The sequence below is a fragment of the Triturus cristatus genome, chromosome 2_2 (assembly GCF_964204655.1).
Source record: "Triturus cristatus chromosome 2_2, aTriCri1.1, whole genome shotgun sequence".
NCBI lineage: Eukaryota > Metazoa > Chordata > Amphibia > Caudata > Salamandridae > Triturus > Triturus cristatus.
Window position 1 is genome coordinate 843630239 of NC_140582.1, and position 19188 is coordinate 843649426.

Consider the following 19188-nt stretch of genomic DNA (forward strand, 5'->3'; position numbering starts at 1 on the left):
TTTCCATGGGTAGACGGTAGTTACCTGACATTATCCATGATGCATACTGTACATTACCACTGGTAGGCCAGGGCCCCAAGTACGCTAATTGCATAACTTAGGGCCATATGTAGAAAGCAAAATTGCGATCGCAAACGCCGAAATTCGCCGAATTTCGGCGTTTGCGATCGCAATTTTGTTAAGTGGTATGTAGGAAGGCAAATCTGCGTGCAAAATAAGGAATCGCTAAATTTGCGATTCCTTATTTTGCAATTGCATTTAAGGAATCGCAAATTTTGCGATTCCTTAAATGCAATGTAAGAAGCACCAAAAAAGTGCAATTTGGCCTTAAGGAATCGCAAATTACCACCAACTACATATGCATATTTTTGCATTTTTCAAAGGGGCATGTGGTGCACACACATGTCCTTAGGGCATGTATGTGTGCCACCTGTGCACCCATGCTCATTTCAGGGGTGCAACAGGGTGTCCTTTTGACACCCTGGCACACTTGAAATTGCATTCTCAATTTGCGATTCTCTAATTGAGAATCTCTAATTGAGAATCGCAAATTGAGAATGTCTTCCCATTCATTCCTATGGGCCTCTAGGCCCATAGGAATGAATGGGGAGGTATTCCTTAATTGCGAATTGCAATTTGCAATTCGCAATTAAGGAATATGTAGGATTCGCAAAATGATTTGCTAATCCTACCTACATTCCGTTTTGCAATTCTCTAATTGCGATTCCCTAAAAATTGCAATTAGAGAATCGCAAAACACGTTCTACCTACATATGGCCCTAAGTCACTCCAGTTATGAACTGACTCTCCAAGAAGAACACAGTTTAGCAGTCAAGGTTTACTCCAAGAGGAGGTAGAATGTTTGGACTTCGTAAGGATTACAAACAATACCATAAATGTCCAATTAGAGCTATAATCTTTAGCATGGATTGACAAAGCCAATATATCTGTCTTTTTATAAGTGGAAGTGCTTCTTCATTGATTTAAGAGCCTGTATGTGCTTGTATGGATGGTTGAGTAGCTCAGTGTGAGGACAAATCAGTGGATGGATGAAGTATTACCAGGGTGGATGAAAGAATGATTGAGAGAATGGATTCATGTATGCACTCACTCATTCTCTTTCATTCAACCATTCATCTATTGATATAGTCATCAACCAATGCACTCATTTTGTCCATTCATGCAGCCATCTATCCATGCATCTACATATTCTTTGAATCATTGATTCATTCTTGAGTTCACCCATTCTTCTACCCTCATAACCATGTACTCAAACCTGAATATTTGTGAAGCAGCCTTTTCTATTAAAAAATAAAGCCAGATTGCCTTTTTTCAAAGTAGATTATAAACCCATCATCAGTGCTTCATTTAAGCCCATGGTTGCAGCTGGAGCACACAGGTACTTAATTTTGGGTACCATTACTTATTTTTCTTCATCATATTTTCACCTAGAGCAAGAGAGAGAGAAAAACAAACAAAGCGGAAAGGAGGAAGAGAAATACGGAAAAACAGTTATAAGGGGAGAAAGCAGGGGTGAACATAAACCTGGGAGATTGAGGGAATGCCTGGTGGTGGATTAAAAAGGCATGGGGTGGAATCAAGACTATGCAGCCTTGGTATTCGGCTCCCTGACCTTTGATAGTGCTGGCCTCTGACTTCTAAACAAAACTTTGGGCACCAGCCGTCATTAGATTGCAAATTAAGCACTACCCCTCGTACTATGAATATCAAATATGTGTATATCCATTTATAGAGGAGCCCATTGGCTTCCTCTCCGATGAAGGTTCTGCTCCTTGATGGTGCCTGTATGTCTTTACCTATAGAACTGAGAAGGAGTCAGGTAGGAGAGGTGTTGCATAGCACATAAGAACAACTTGCACACGCCCTACAATGGAGGAGATAGGACTTCATCAAAGAGAGCTCCTGGCTTCAGTCCATTGACTCACTGTTTGATGATGCAGTTTATTGTCATATAGGCTAAAGTCATATGGTCAAAGCCTCATCGAAAAGGCACAAGGACCGTATTCAGAGTTGGAGGACGGAGGTTCAAATCTCTACCCAGAGGTCTCCATAACTAAAACCCGCTCTGACTGCTTGGACGCGTATGTCAATGTCTGCAGTCTGGCTTGGAACACTCTTGCCCTTACAGTGGAGTTGTACATTATGGTTTTGAACTCTGCCCCGAAGCACCTCTACTTCACGAGAATAACTACACTCAAAGCAGCGAGGGGTCCCATGCACAGGCGCATAATGGACCAGCACATTTGTTAATATAGATTGACAGTTCTCAAATCCAATATCTCCGAAGACTATTACTTCCATTCAGTCACTTACTGCAATCAACAAAACAGCAAGGTCCATAACAATTAACTTTGTACACTTACCGAACATAAAACAATCAAACCCATCCTTTATTTGCTATGAGAATAAAAAAGAAGTGTCTAAGAAGGTTGGTATGCAGATATTGTAAAAAGGATTCTGGGAAAGTGGATGTTATGATCAAGTTCTGTTTACACTTCCCTCTCTCTGCTATCCCATAACAAGTTGACTGACTTATACAATGATCTAGTCAGGGCTTCTTCTTATGCCGAAAGCCCAGCTGTCTCATACAGACAGCATTTACCATATCATCCATTAACAATTTCAACAGTAAAAATCTACTTTACTCTATTTAGACAATCAAGTACGTTAAAGTGCAAACAAATTGTTTTTAAAACGAAGTATGCAAATCAAACACATGATTCTCATTACGATCTGCCAGAAATATAAAGACTGATTATAGTTACCAGTATATAGTGCGGATGCGTAATAGCAGTACCTTAATAATCATGAGATTATTTTACAAAGAAAACTCAACAGGTCCACAATTTTGGACCGGATTTTCTAAAGCTGGCTAGTTGATTGAAATTACAATCTATTGACGCCTGCAAAACTGCATAAAGTGACATTGTTGTTTACAGTACTGCATTAATTTATAAAGTGCTATGCTCTGTAGAAAGTAAAGTGCTAAGTCTAGTGCAAATCAGGAGATACAAATAAACATTTCAAAAGCCAGTTGACTGCTTGAATTATACAGGGCTAAAAGCTGAAAAATTCCATATAAATGGCCACACATCAAAGTAAGTATCTGTGCCTTGTCCTCCACTGACATTATCAAATGAACATGTGTAAAATTACAAAGCGCCGTGTACTTCAAACTGTCCTTGGACGGCAAAGGTATGCGATTGACTAATGTAAAAGAAAGTTCTGTGCAAGCAGACACCAATGATTTTAAAACCTTGGTGCACAGACTCAAAGGACAGTAGTCGCTCATAGGGCAATAGAAAGCTGGCTGTGCTTTGTGTTGCTTATGACGGCAGGATAGTTAGGGTTGTCAACTTGAACTGTCATCATATAAATTGGTTGTGAAGTAGAATCAGGGTAGGATGACAACCCTTCACTAGCAACCTGATTGATGTGACCACATGTACTCCTTTGTTCAGCGATGGTCATCCAAGCAGGGATGGGCTACGTGGAGTCGGCAAAGCTGCATTCCTTAGTGCTTTTTCTGCTGTACTCAGGAATCTTATATGGCTTACTATCACTTGCAGGTGCGCTCTTTTTAAAAGGAAGTCAATGCTGCCGAAACCCTGATGGATCAGGAGCCGACGAAGGAATGTTCTGGGTTGCTAAGTAAATGTGGACAAATGCACAGGAAATGTGCCAATGTTTCCTGATGCAAATGCATAGGCGACAGATCTATTCATATTTCCTTGCAAATTCTGTGTGCCGATTATTTGCTAATAAACTTATCATATATTTTTACAGACACATTGCCAACATTTGGTTTACCACATTTATAACAGGCACTGGTAATGCCAATAGTTCTAGTTTAGGAATGAAACTGCTGTTTGTGTCACTTATGGGTGTAGACACAATGAATCATCATACGCATACTATTACTCAACTTTGCAGTTGTGTATCCATTTATCAAAACTCTGACTCATCCTTCTATTCACCTTCTGACAAACGCACTAAAACACGCACAAACTCAACAACATATCCAAGATAAATTAAAATAACACAATTAAGAAAAAGAAAACATGCTGCATTCTGGCATGGTGGCCATATGTTTGCATTAAGAAAACTAAACATAGAAGTGGGAATCCATCTTGAAAATATATTGTAAATAGTCTTTTGATGTTTTAAAGTTCAAGAATGGCTACCCCATATATAACCAACATGTTGGCCATCTTGGAATGGTAAAATAATTATACACTGTGGACAACAGCTTTCTGTAATGATTTCTTTGTTCAGAGGAAATGGCCATGTGGAATGCGGAGCACTGCAGATGAAATGAGCAGCAAGCACGCAAGCCATTAGCACTGCCTTGAAAGCTGTGGAATCCTCTTAAGAAGAGGAAAAAGAGGAAAAGCAAAGAAACGAAAGGGGAGCTATTAAAGGAGAATATTCAAAACTAAAGGACTGTCCAACCAGCCCTGATACTGACGCACACAAATTTTCAGGTGGATGTACACACATGATCAGAAAATGCCATTACTCAAAGGGCAAAAAGAGCCAATGACTGATGCAGACTGAATCGTGACCCTACACAGCTCATTGCCATGGATGGAAGCAGAGTTTAAATGACAATCAGACAGATCAATTGCAGAATAGAGTGGACTCAAAGGCCTTCTATGTAAGTAAATGGATATATTTTTATATGTGGATGTATATATTATTCAATGATTTTATTTATTACAAGATCCTGGCAGACGTCTAAGCAGAGATTCTTGCAAGAATTATTATAGACCAAATCTTCTCCCCATAGGGTTTTTCAGAGGCAGTAACCAACACCAAAATCATTTCCTGCTAAGGTAATCTAACAATTCATGAAACAAAATACCTATATGTAGGCTTTAATACAGATAAATGACAATCCACCCTCAAATGCCTCTTGAGTTTAACATATGTTTTTCACAACCAATATGTCAAGCCTAATGAGCTTATAAGAACTTTTCATAATAAACAGATCAGACTTGTGACAACAGAAATATATTTCCCTAGTGACCAATCAGGGCTGTAGCTGTTATATGTGTCTTATCACCATAATGAAGTGAAACCTCCCGTACTGAGCATATGTTTTCCCACAAGGCAACCATTAGCCATACAGTCATAAAATTACATAGTATACAACATTGCAGTTGGCAAAGCACAATGCTATCTCTTATAAAAGGGCCTAACAGGATTACGACAGTTCAAATCTTCTATACCCACAGTTTGTAAGAGGGGGTAACCAGCACCAAACGGTTTGCCTAGTATGGTAATCTGTGAGATTCATGTAACAAAAACTATCTGTAGGCTTTAATATAGAGTAATAACAATCTATCCTTAAATGCCTATTGACTTTAACTTCTTCTTGTCACAATCAGTCTTACTGCCTTTACTGTAACTTTACATAATAAAAAAATCAAGCTTATAAGCTTTATAATTGGCTTGTCACTATAAGCAACTCAGATCTACTATATTGGTTCATAAAACTTCCCGCAAGGCAACCATCAGTTATAGCATAATAAAAGTACAAATATGTACAGAACACAGTGGTTAAACAATACTAATAGAGCCTAATAAGTGATATCATAGTGCAAATCATCCATACTCATGGTTTGTTCAAGTGGGTCACCAGCACCAAAACACTTGCCAACCACAGTAATCTGCAAGATTCCATGTCAGAGAATGCATGCCTATAGACTCTAGCAGAGTGTAATAACAATCCACCCTTGAGAGCTGTTTGCCTTTAACACATACATTTCACAATAAGTAAATAATGTCTCCTTGCTTTGTCATACCTGTCAATTATAAACCGATCACACCTCAGTATCTGGCATATGTTTTCCCAGCCCATCGGCTTGACACTATATACAATCCAGGCCTACGGAAGTGCACAGAAGCTGGCAACCATGAGCCATACATTATAAAATTATAAATATGTACAAACAATTTGTCGGCAAAACAATGTACGGCCTCTTTCAAGAGGGCCTAATCATCACATTGAAATTCTACTCCCAGGGTTTGTCAGAATGGGTGACCAACACCATTACCCTTGCCTATGATGATAATCTGTGAAATTACGTGTAACCAAATTCCTTACCCTTGCCTATGATGATAATCTGTGAAATTACATGTAACCAAATACCTTTCTACGGTCTGTAACATAATGTGACAACTATCCACTCCTAGATACTACTACCATATGCTTTTCACAATAAATAAGCTAGGCCTACCACCTTTGTAATAATTTTTCATAATAAAAAGTCCAGGCCTATGGCTTCAGGCATTACATTTCCCTGTACACCAATCAAGCTATCATTATTGGCTTGTCAACATAACCAACTCAGAGCTACTGCACTGGGAGTCCCACAAGGCTACCAGTAGGCATGTGGTTCTAAAATCGCAAATGTGTACAAAATTACAAAGCAAAGTAGTATCTCTCCCAACAGGTCTAAGCAATAATGATTCGCACAGTGGAAATCTTCTATACTCACGGTTCGTCAGAGGGGGTAAACAACACCAAAACCATTGCTTACTAAAGTAATCTATGTGACTCAATGTAAAAAAGCCTATCTGTAGGCTTTAATTCAGAGTATTAACAATCCTCCCTTAAATGCCTATTGATTTTAACATATGCTTTTCACAATCAGTATGGCAGGCCTACTGCCAGTATCATAATTTTTCATAATAAACAATTAGGCAAATAGCTTTTATCATTTCGACATCACCATAACCAAATTAAGCTCATTGTACTGTGTGTAAGGTTTCCATAAGGCAAAGATCAGGCATACAGTCATAAAAGTACAAATGTATACAAAATTACAGTAGGCAAAGCAAAATGCGATCTCTCCTATGAGAGCCTAATTAGAAATTATTGTACAGCATATCTTATATCCCCACAGTTTGTGTGGGTGTATCACCAACACAAAAACCTTTGCCTACTACAGTAATCTGTGAAATCCCATGGTCCAAAGTACCTACCTACAGGTTTTATTTAGTAAACACAGCAAGATGATGAACGAAGTGCTTGAACCTTTCAGCACTCATTTGAATCTGGGTTGAACCCATCGCTCTTTTGCTCACTATGCCACTACAGTTTGGACCCACCCATATGCAAATCAATCTTCACCCTGCTCCTCATGGGAACAGTCCAGCGCGAACTGCCAGACCAGGTCCTTTTTGCATACAGATTTTATTTAGCACAGTGTTCTAACAATCCATCCTTAAATGCCTATTTCCTTTAACACATGCTTGTCACAATAAGTAGGAAAGGTCTACTCGCGTTGTCGTAATGTTTTTATAATAAACAGATCAAACCTATGAAATCTGGCATGATTTTCCCAATGGACTGATGAAGGCTTTAGCATTTAACATTTGTTTTACACTTTACACAACACCAGCCAATTCAAGAGCACATAAACTGGCAAATCATCATGAATACAGCTATAAATGTACAAATATGATGAGAATACAGATTGCAAAACAATATACAACCCTGCTCATTAGGGCCTAACAAGAAGCATCAGTGTGAAACTCCCCAGGGTTTGTCAGAGTAAGTGACAAACGTCAACACCTTGCCTACCATGGTAATCTGTGAGATTCCATGTAGCAGAATATCTATCTGTAGGATTTAGTATAGAGTAACAACAATCTACACCTAAATGCATATCAACTTTAACACATGCTTTATACAATAAATACATAAGCCCTAGTGGCTTTATTATAACATTTCATAATAAGCACATCGTGCCTATGACCATGATCTTTGGCTTGCCACAGTAACCAACTCAGCCCTGCTGCAGCGAGTATAAACTTTGTCACAAGCCAAGTAGTTTAATCATGCAGTCTTTATAGTGGAAGTATACAAATTCCACCCAATCAAGTGCTTAACCCAGGGGGTTCCACATGTGCATGGAGCCTTAGCCCCTCTCTCAGTAGGACTCCGAAAGCTCTTTTCTGCTGATCACACAAGGTTAGATGAGTGTTGCACTGTCAATCGAGACCTAAAAATCCATCTAGGTTAATGACTGCCCTCCAGCCATCTGTGCTGCTGCCACAGAAACACACCACAAATGCTCTAGTTCAATGGTGTTAGAAAGTCATGTGTGTGTCCCTGACATTTTAAGCTCAGGCAGGTGGATAAGTAAACCAAAGGATCACAACTGCATGGAGTGCAGGCACTTTTTTGTGGAAGCACATAACTTCTGTCCAATCAAACATATATTCCTGGCTCCAAAAATGTACGCAGACGCAAAGCCCCCCTCCTGGAAATTCTCACATAATAGTCTGGTGATGGCTGCACTGTCAAGCCAGACCATAAAAACGTGGCATTACAATTGCCTAGCAGCCTCAAAGGTGCAGGGAGGCCCCCGAGCTCCAGGCACCCCCTTCTGCATTGTGCATTGGCGGAGGGCCCCTGACCTGAGAGCTCCTCACTGCGTCTGAAGGGTGAGGGGTGCTCCTCCATGTACTTTGCTGGAGGGCCCCCTCAAGTTTCATTATGCCACTGCATAAAAATAATGGTGTGCTCCTCTTACAAGAAAATAGGTAGAAATGTGCAGTTTCTCTGTGTTTATGCACATTTGAACTGAAAGTCTGCAGTTCTAAAATGCCCGCCCTTTATGGGTATGTGTAGAGATGTCTTCATGTTGTAATAGAACATATAACTTTTTGCATGAGTGGAATGTTATGCTTTGAAAGTAAGGGGTGGTTAAAGCTGTGAAGCTGAAGTGTAAGATGGAGGTGTTTACTTAATCTCATACCAAATAAAGAATTTACTTGGACCATCTATTTTGGTTATCATCTTTACATTGGCAACAATTTGAAGAACCCGTACTGCGCAGGCAGCAGTCTACCATCACCTCCACCCCTGGATTTCTACTTCTACAAGAACTGTGAGTGTTCTCCTTCAGCCTCTTGAAGTTTTGAGTGTTTGGAGCCTTGCAGATAACTTTACTGCACTGGACAGTGTAAACATATGAACTACCGTTTTCATCTAGATTACATTTTTAGTAGCGATGAATGTGTGATGGAGAACTGTGATTTATTGCCATACGGAACACAAGAATCTGCGTAATTTATTTTTTAAACTGACTTCTATAATTTTGCTGCTTGCCAAGGTGAGCAGAGTGAGTGCAATTGGCTAACCTTATGAATAATACTAGCAGTGCGTGAGTGCGACATTTGACGGCACTTGTTTTTGGCAAGGAAGGAAAGTGAGAATGGAACTCTATGTATTAGTTTGTGACTGCGACGACGACGCGTTTGAAAGACTATTGGACTGAAAGCATTGAGGGGAAATACTCTGTCCTCAAATTGGGAGTCTGTTGGTTGCGCTCACCTTCTCATGGAGTCCTCGCACACATTGCCTCTCATTCTTCACGAGCTCCTGCTAACGCGCACTGCCAAGTCCAAGTTAAAGCCTTCAAAGACTTAAACTTCCCATCGAAAACTCACGTAAACAACGTTTTTTGGCAGCCATTTTAACTCTTTGGGCCACAATCTTCTTCAATACATGATTGTTTCTTCTGGCGGCCATCTTAAAGTGGATTCGACATTATTGATTTCCAAGTGTTTTCTGTGGCTTCAAGCAAATCCTTATTTCCTCCACAACGATTCATGAACTTGGACATACTGTAAAGAGAAAAAAAAGAGAGAACAGATTACCATCAGTTTATTATTTTCATTGTTATTTTAATTTTTTATTTTAATTAGTTATTTTATTTAACAACATTTCCTTACAGGTACCGTGTTCATCAGTCAAGGAATGGTGTATTTGCGTTAAAACATTTGTTGTTTGTACTATTTACGTGGGGTTATTTATAATTATGGCTGATCAAAGTCTGTCTGCACCACCTACTTTTCTTGCTACTCCTGGTGAACCCTCTATTCCATAGAAGGAATGGAAGAAATTGTTTCTTACTTACATATTGGCAACAGGAGCTGCCAAGTATGGTCCCGTGCGTATACAAGCCATATTACTCCATCATTTAGGTGTTGAAGGGAGGCGTTTATATGAGGATCTTCCAGAAATATCTTTAGGCGTGGGGGATGGTCAGCTTAATAATGTTTATGAAATGACATTGCAAATGCTTGAGATTCGTTTCAAAACAAAAATTAACACTGTTTTAGAAAGACATACATTTTTCTGTCGTACTCAGAAGGTTGATGAAGATATTGCAACATATGTTGCTGCGCTCATGGGACTTTTGTTAACATGCAAATTTGGAGAATTAGCTGATTCTCTTATTTGTGACCAAATTGTAAGGTGTACTAATATCAAAAGGGTTAGAGAGAAACTTTTAATCAAAGATCCCTCACTTGAAGAAGCTATTCAAATTGCTAAGGGGTTGGAGCACACAGATTTGTGGATTAAGGAAATGGATAAATGCAATAGCCCAATCCTGGCTAAGGAAAATGTTCCAAAGGTACCTGAAGTACATGCTGTTATTGATGAAAAAAAAGGGGAAACCTGTCACAAATTTCCATCCTTCTAACAAACTTAATGAATCTGGGAAAACTCCTTCTTTTACTCTTAGATTTGATACTAGAGTAATTAAATGTTACCGTTGTGGAGCTCCTGGCCATATTGCTTCTAGCACCATGTGTAGGGGGAGGAATGCCACCTGCTGAGCTTGTGGTAGGAAAGGTCATCTGGCTAAGGTTTATAGAACTAAAACACAATTCTCTCGAGTAGAAGAAGTACAGGACACTTGTGAAAGTGTGCGTGAACTAATGTTGAGTGTAGAAGTTTGTGAAAAACCTAAACATTCCAATGTTGAACCACATTTACTGGTAGATGATGTTTCTAAAGAAAGCACAAACATTGTTAGAGAAACCTCATTGTGTTATAGACTTAGACAAATGTGGGATTGAAATGTTAGTAGATTCGTGGAGTTTATTTACTTTACTCTCTAGAGATGTTTTCTAGAAAATGGACAGGGGAAGTGTTGGAGTGGAACAAGCCTGACATTAAAGCAGCTGGATATGGTGGAAAAATCATTGATATTGTGGGGATGAGATGGATGGTAATTTCCTTTAATGGTACAAAGTTTTTGGATGTGTTTATTTGACTAAGCAGGGGTCAGACCTTTTGGAGTGGCATTATCAAAAGGATCTCAACATCATTTTAAATCCTATCGCCACTGAACCTGTCACTACCTTAGTTGTGCATAACATTGATACGTATGAAATGAGTGTGATGGAGAAGAATTCCAAGGTGTTTTCTGATCAACTAGGAAAGCTTAAAAAAAATTCTCACAAAATCATTTTGAAAAATAACTCTAAGCTGGTGGTTCACAAGGTGAGGAGTGTACCTCACCTCATGAGAGAGCCTCTTCATGAGGAACTTAAAAAACTTCTAGTGCAAGGGATAATAGAACCCATTGAGGCCTCTGAGTGGTTGGCGCCCATTGTGGTGGCACCTAAGGAAGAAGATAAGATCCGGTTATGTGTGGACTTACGCGATCTGAATAAGAATATTTGGGTCGATAGACAGCTGTTACCTAACATTTCAGATATGCTGACTGCAATGGGTGGAGGAGATGTTTTTAGTGTGATTGATATGTCAGCTGCTTATCACCAAATAGATTTACTTGAAGGATCTAGACATCTCACGTCCTTTGTAACACCGCTGGGGACATTTTGTTACTATAGAATGCCTTTTGGACTGGCATCTGCCTCAGCGTTGTTCCAGAGAGTGATGCAACAAATCTTTGAAGGGCTGAGTAATGTTCTTTGCTTTCAAGATGATGTGTTAATTGTAGGGAGAGATGGTTTGCATCATGATGATGTCTTGGAGAAAGTGTTGAGAAGGATGGAAGAAAGTGGATTGACGATTAAGAAAGAAAAATGTTGGGGGGGCATGGCCTGCAGCCAACGAAGATGGCCGCACACTAGGAGAGCTGCGGTAGCCGATCCGCTAATATCACCCGCAATCCGGCATCATCCGTTTTTAAAAACGTTACCCACCGCCTAGTGAAGTGGCGTAGGAGAGTGGCGTGTCATCTCTCCCCTGGGGCAACCAGCCAGCGGAGACCCGTGGCTGCTGACGGAGAGGGCGGACGACGAACCTGGAGTCCAGAAAATGTCGCCCGGCGTCCCCGGGCTCCGGGACTGAAGATCCGAGCGGGGCTGAAGGCCTAATGCAGTGAGTGGTGGAGAGACGCTGAGCGACTCGGCTCGGCTGGCTCTGGGGCCGGGAGACACCGCAGCTGAGCGGGTGAGGGGTTCCGAGCCCCGTTGCAGCGGCTACGCAGAACGAGAAGCGGCCTGCCGGTGGCCCTCTTCCTGGGTCCTAGTGCTGGCGCTGGGCCGGCCGCGCTGAAGAGGAGGGCGTAGCGGCTGGCCTCGCGTGGTTGGTGCAGATACGGCGTATGCCGGCAGTTCACTGGGCAGCAGCAACAGGCGGCATGAGGTGGTGAGCTGGCCCATACATCGCTGGATCCCCGGTCAGCTGGACGGAACAGGGGGGGCCCCGCGGACCTGTGCCTAGACGCGAGGTGGGTGAGAGCGGGACCCCGGCTGCGGCGGTGAGCTCCGCGAAAACCTTATTACAGTGCTGGAGGCGGACCCGCTTATGGCCTAGGACTTCCAGGCGAACGGAGGGGCCGCGGCGTGTCCTGCCCCGGAAGATCGTGGCAGCGGGGGGGCAAGTGACTGTCACTTCCCTGCCCGGCTTGCTTTGAACCGTGTGCGACGCGGCGGCGTCCTGGCTCGTGGGGCCCCGGGCCCGCTGGAGTGAAACCGCGGCGAGCTTTGGACAGCTAGACCCTGAGCCTGGGGGCGCGGCGGGCGTGCCCCCGAGCGGTGCTGTCGGTGTCGGGGGGTATCGCTTGGCACCGGGGCTTCACAAGAGAAGTGGTCGGAAGGAGCAGCGGGGGCCCTGCCGGTGCGGCATAGTCTGGATTGCACAAGGGAGCGACTGTTAAGTGGTTGCGGGGCCCGGCTCTCAGAGATCATGGGCCGCAATAAACCGCCGGTTCAGAGCCAGATGAACCACATTGATAAATACACGGTCAGCATGGGCCGAGAGGACGACCAGGAAGGCGGGAGTCAGCGGCATGGGGCGGCCGACGACGGGCCTGACCCGTCACTCAAAGACATTATGCTAGCTATTCGGGAGATGCGTGTGGCCATCAAGGACATGCGCGGCACCATGGAGCCTAAACTTGACTCGGTCACGGAATAGGTTAACCTGCTTCGCGCGGACTTTAGTAAAATGGCCGATAAGGTGGCTAAGGCGGAGAGTTGCATTGGCAGCCTTCAATCCAAGACGAAGAGGCAGGTGGCCTCTCTTACAAATAATCAAGCGGACATTGCTGCCCGCCTGGAGGATCAAGAAGGGAGGGCGAGGCGCAATAATCTCCGCATCGTGGGGGTCCCGGAGGACATGGAGGGGCAGTCAACTGACTGCTTCATAGAGGACCTTATACTTAAACACCTCAAGCCAAAACGCCTGTCTAACTTCTTCTCGGTAGAGAGGGCCCACCGAGCGCTGGGGGGGAGACCCAAGCCGGGGGCTCCGCCGCGCACCAACATTGCCCGCATCCCGAACTTTCGAGATCGCGATGCCGTCCTGCAGGCTTCGCGGGGGTCCGGAGACTTGCGGCTGGAGGGGGCTACAATTAGTTTTTTCCCGGATTTCACACTGAAGGTGCAGCGCCAGCGGCGATCGTTTGAGGGAGTCAAGAGAACCCTGAGGGACCAGGGCCTAAAGTACATGATGTTGTACCCAGCGCGTCTCAAGGTTATAGACGGTGAAAAAGCGTACTTTTTCGATACGCCGGCGGAGGCGAACGACTGGATGGAGGGGTTGGCGCGCTGTGGACCACCCGAATGGCTTGCGCCGACCAGCCCACCACAGCTCGAGCCAGGGTCCTCGGGGCCCCTCTGCGGATGCCTCGGCAGATCGAACAGACAGCTCCTGAGTGACGACAATGGGAGAGTGGGTGTGCGGTTGCCGGGCACTGTGTGGGAGGTGAAGTGATGGGCGAGGGAGTCCTGGCCTCTCGGGGATAGGGGACAGAGGGGACTAGTGATTCTGGGCCCTTGTTTGCCTCTGTGGTAATGGGTGGGGTTCAACGCATCGTGGTGGATGTTCATGACTCCGACGCTGTCCTGGGGGATGTTGACCGACTTGGAGGATGGGGCGGTACGTTGATTATGTTCCGCTCATGGGGTGGGTGATCCGAGCATAAGGTATGTCTTCTTCTGTGGTTGCAGTCTCAGGCTCCTTCCTTTTTGTTGATTCAGGGGAAATGGGGCGACAGGCACTCTGCGTGTTCCACGGGTGGGTGGTTGGGGACCCACGTAGCAGGGAGGCAGGGAGGGGGGTTTGGGCTGGGTTGGGAGGTAGGGTGTTGTGGTGTTGGTTATGTTTAGCTCATGAGGTCTCTAAGTCACAAGTGCAGAGGTTTCTTGATAATCGCAAGCAGTGGGAGGTGAGTTGCGGGAGGACGGGGCGGGCCGGGGTTCGTAATGGACGACAAGACTAGAATTAGGATTTGGACGTGGAACGTCAACGGATTGGGCAATAAGATAAAGCGCACGCTTATCCTTCAATACTTGAAACGCCATTCACCAGACGTGGTACTCCTACAGGAGACTCATTTGCGGGGGAATAAATGCAGGGCGCTTGACCGTTTCGGTTATTGGATTGTGGCCCATTCTGGGTTCACGTCCGGGTCCAGAGGGGTGGGTATCCTGGTCCGGAATGCCCTTCCTATGGTAATCACGGGCACATGGGCGGAGAACTCGGGTTATATGGCTGCAGTGGCATTTAGATGGGAGGGGCACACAATAGTCTTGAGTTTCTGCTACATCCCACCGGGTTTGCACACTCAGGCGTATATCAAGTTGGGGGCCCATATTGCAGATCTTCCCTGGGGTATCCTAGTTCTGGGAGGTGACACAAACGCAGTCATGGATGTGGAGCTGGATAGGTCGGGGGAGAGGCAGGGGAGCAGGGGGGAACTGGGTTTGCAGGGCTTCATCACAGCGCTGGGGCTTCAGGATGTGTGGCGTGCTCACAATCCCTCCCAAAGGCAGTACACCTTCTACTCAGCTAGGCATGGGTCCTTCTCCAGAATTGATCATCTTTTTGTGCCGGGCGATCAGCTGGCGGACTTTGTGGACCCCTGCATTATGGCCAGGGGAATTTCAGACCACTCTCCGGTGGGGGTAACTCTCCAGGGACCGACAACTGTGAGGGCGGCGTTCCCCAAGATAGACCCGTGGTGTCTCAAAGATGACTCCATAGTCGATAAGCTGAGAGAGGGTTTCCGGTTGTACTTCGCAGAGAACCAGGGCTCAGTCGACACCCAAGCGGTCCTCTGGGAGGCGTATAAAGCAGTGTCGCTGGGACAGGCACCGGCGCTGATTGGCGCCCAAAAAAAAGAGGAAGCGCTTCAGATCCGACACCATGAAGGCGAAATTGCGTCGCTGGAGAGGGCTGCGGGGGGGTTCCCTCCCCGCGGCAGTGCCATGAGCTTGCCCTTAAACAGAAGGAACTTCGCTCCCTGGCGGATGGCGAGGCGCGGGCATATTCCCTGGCCACGCAGCATTGGATATACGATGCAGGAGACAAATGCATGATATTGCTGGCCTGGTTGGAATGGAGGGACCGGGAGCGATCCTGGGTAGCGGCAGTTAGGGAGGAGTCCGGGTCCTTGGCCACCACCGGCATGGACATAGCCGAGGCCTTTGCGTCCTACTACGAGAAGGTTTACAATCCAGTGTGCTCCAGGACGGAGGCGGATTGCGAGGAGTTCCTGCGGGACTTTGCCTTGCCCGCCCTGTCAAAGGAAGAAGCAGATAGCTTAGAGAGCGAGCTCTCGAGAGTGGAACTGGGCGAGGCTCTTAACTCCCTCCAGGCGGGGAAGGCGCAGGGGCCCAATGGACTCCCGGTCGAAATTTACAAGAGGCAAGCGAATATAGTCATAGGCCCAATGAGGCAGATGTTCCTCGAGGCGCGGGGGGGGTCGCTGCCGCCGGATCAACGGGAGGCCACAATCGTAGTTATACACAAGCCTGGTAAGCCGGCTGAGCAGTGTTCATCCTACCGCCCCATCTCTCTCCTGAATGTGGAGGCCAAGGTCCTGGCCAAGGCCTTGGCGACGCGCTTGCTCACGGTCCTGCCCGACTTGGTGCACACTAACCAGTCCGGTTTCATGCCACGAAGAAGCACTCGACTTAATCTTCGACGGTTATACGGGGTTCTGTATATGACGGAGGGGGAGGTGGACACCCAGATGGCACTGATGGCGCTGGCCGCCTCAATGGCCTTTGACAGTATTGAGTGGCCGTACTTATTCATGGTCTTACAGCGGCTGGGCTTCGGACCGGTCTTCTGTAGTTGGGTGCGCCTACTGTACGAGAGGCCGGTGGCAAGGGTAAGGGTGAACGGAGCGCTCTCCTGGGCGTTTCCTCTGCGCCGAGGCACCAGGCAGGGGTGTCCACTGTCTCCTCTCCTCTTCGCCCTGGCTCTGGAGCCGTTGGCCCACTGGATACGTAGAGACCGGGCGTTTTGGGGTCTTGCAATGTGTGAGGACTGGGAGGAGCGCATATTCTTATACGCTATTATGCTGTACATGGCGAGACCATACCACTCGATAGCGCAGGCACTCCATCTTTTCGACCTGTTTGGTAGCTACTCCGGTTATAGGATCAATTGGACCAAATCAGTGATTTTCCCCCTCTCGGGCCCCCCTCCGCGGATTCCAACTGGGTGTCCGGCTCAGGTGGCGTCAGAGGGCTTCAGATACCTGGGGGTGTATGTAACTAGAGATAAAGGGGTGTTTCTCCAAAGAAATTTGGAACCCCACCTGGCGCGATTGGCATCTGACGTTACTCACTGGAGATCCTTGCCTCTGTCCCTGATGGGGCGCGCGGGGCTCTTTAAGATGCTAGCCTTACCGCGCCTCCTCTATATCCTGCAGAACTCACCGTATCCGATTCCAGGGGGTGTGTTCCGGCACATCTCACAGTTGGTGCGGACGCTGCTTTGGGATGGTGGGAGCCCGCGAATCGCGCTGCAAAAACTCTCTAGGGGAGTGTACGACGGGGCTGGCCCTTCCAGATGTCCGGCTTTACTACTGGGCCTCCCAGCTGCAGGTGGTCAATGAATGGGTGTACGCAGTGGGGTCGGAACCGGCGTATAGGGTGGACCGACATGTTATGCCAGGGGGCAATTGTGAGCAGCTCCTGTACTCGCGGAAGCGGTGTAGGGACCTCCCATCCCATACTGGGGTAGTGATACAGTGCTGGAGGGAGGCCAACAAATTCTTGGGGTGGGCAGGCACCCTTACCGGTAGGACACCGCTCTGGTTCGGAGACCAGCTGACAGAGGTCTCTAGACTGTCAGGCTTCAAGGGATGGCGGCTGATTGGGATCGACTATCTGGGTGATGTGTGGAAGGGGGTGCCCCCAGATCCTTTGACTACCTCCAAAGGGAGTACCATATGCATGACACCCAACGTTATCAACACCTGCGCCTCACTCATGCCCTGCGCTCCCATATACATTTGGGTTCTTCGCTGCCAGAGTACTCTCCCCTGGAGGACAGGCTCCTGCTTGACCCTATCCCGGGCAAACCAACGGCTACCAACTACCGTAAACTGATCAACAACATGCCCAACCCCTTGGTGTCCCTGCGTGAGAAATGGGAGGAGGATATTGGTGGCCTGGAAAACGAGGACTGGCAGGAGGCCCTGCAGGGCCCCCGTGAAATTGCCATTCGGACGCGGTTTCGCCTCGTACAATTTAAAATTCTACACAGGGTGTACTACCCGCATACCCACTTATACTCCTGGGGCAGGACCTTGTCCCCCCTGTGTGTTAGAGGGTACCGGGAGGAAGGCACGTTCTTTCACATCCTGTGGGAATGCCCGCATATTGTGCCATTCTGGACCAAGGTGGCAAACACTATGGCGACGGTGGTGGGAGCACCGGTCCCACTGGAGCCCCGGTGGCTGCTCCTGCTGATCAGGAGTGCCACGGACTGGTCCAGGTACCACAAGATTTGGTTGGCCACAGCGACGGGGGTGGCAAAACGTAACATTGCGAGCAGCTGGGGTGCGACCGCCCCCCCGCAATGGGACCAATGGCTCAAAGACCTGGATTGGTGTCAAAGGGCGGAGGAAACTATCTATAAGTCCAGAGGTTGTGTGAAGAAATGGAGGAGGGTGTGGGGCCCATGGTGCAAGTACCGAGCCTTGAGGGGGGGGGCAGCAGTAGCGGGCCCCGTTGGTAGTCCCTTTGATCCTCATTTTTGGAATGTCATGTTGTTGGTTAAAGTGCCTTCTGATCACTGCTATGTAATGTATGAGACCTTGAGCAAAGTTAATGAAAAGAATTTAAAAAAAAAAAAAAAGAAAGAAAAATGTCAATTAAAGAAAAGATGTGTGACTTATTTGGGACTCGAAATATCTAAAGATGGAATCAAACTGAAAAAATTATTGTCTCTGCCGTAAAGAATGCTCCTATTCCTCTTAATAAGGATTAGTTAAGATCTTTCCTTGGTTTAGCGGGATATTGTTCCAAGTTTGTGGAAGGTTTCACGGAGATTGTGGAACCCTTGAGGCAAATGATGAAAAATGGAGTTCTATTTGAATGGAATGAAGCCTGCGGTGAACCGTTTGATAAGGTGAAAAGTTGTATTGCTCGATCTGTGAATGCTAAAACGTTTATTACCACTGATTCAAGTGCTGTTGGAGTTGGAGCCGTGTTGACTCAGATTTATGATGGCCAAGAAAGAGTCATTGGATTTGCGTCTCGTAGACTTTGAAATGAAGAAACATCTTTCTCTGTTATTAAAAAAGAGGGTCTAGCGTGTTGTTGGGGCATAAATCATTTTAGATACTTTGTTTGGGGTCTACCTTTCAAGGTCCGTACTGACCACAATCCCCTTATTCATTTGTTTAAGGGGGGAAGGAGTTTAGAGGGTAGTGTAACCCCCAGGATTTCTAGATGGATGTTATTGGTGTTAGAGCACAATTTTGAATTAGAATATGTGATGGGCTTGAAAAATGTAGTTGCTGACGGTTTGTCTAGGATGCCTCTTGATGCAGTGGAATTGGTGTTGGATCAAGATGAGATGGATGAAGAGATTGATGCAGTAGGGAGCGGGAAGGTGGAATTGGCTCTCCATAAAGAAGAATG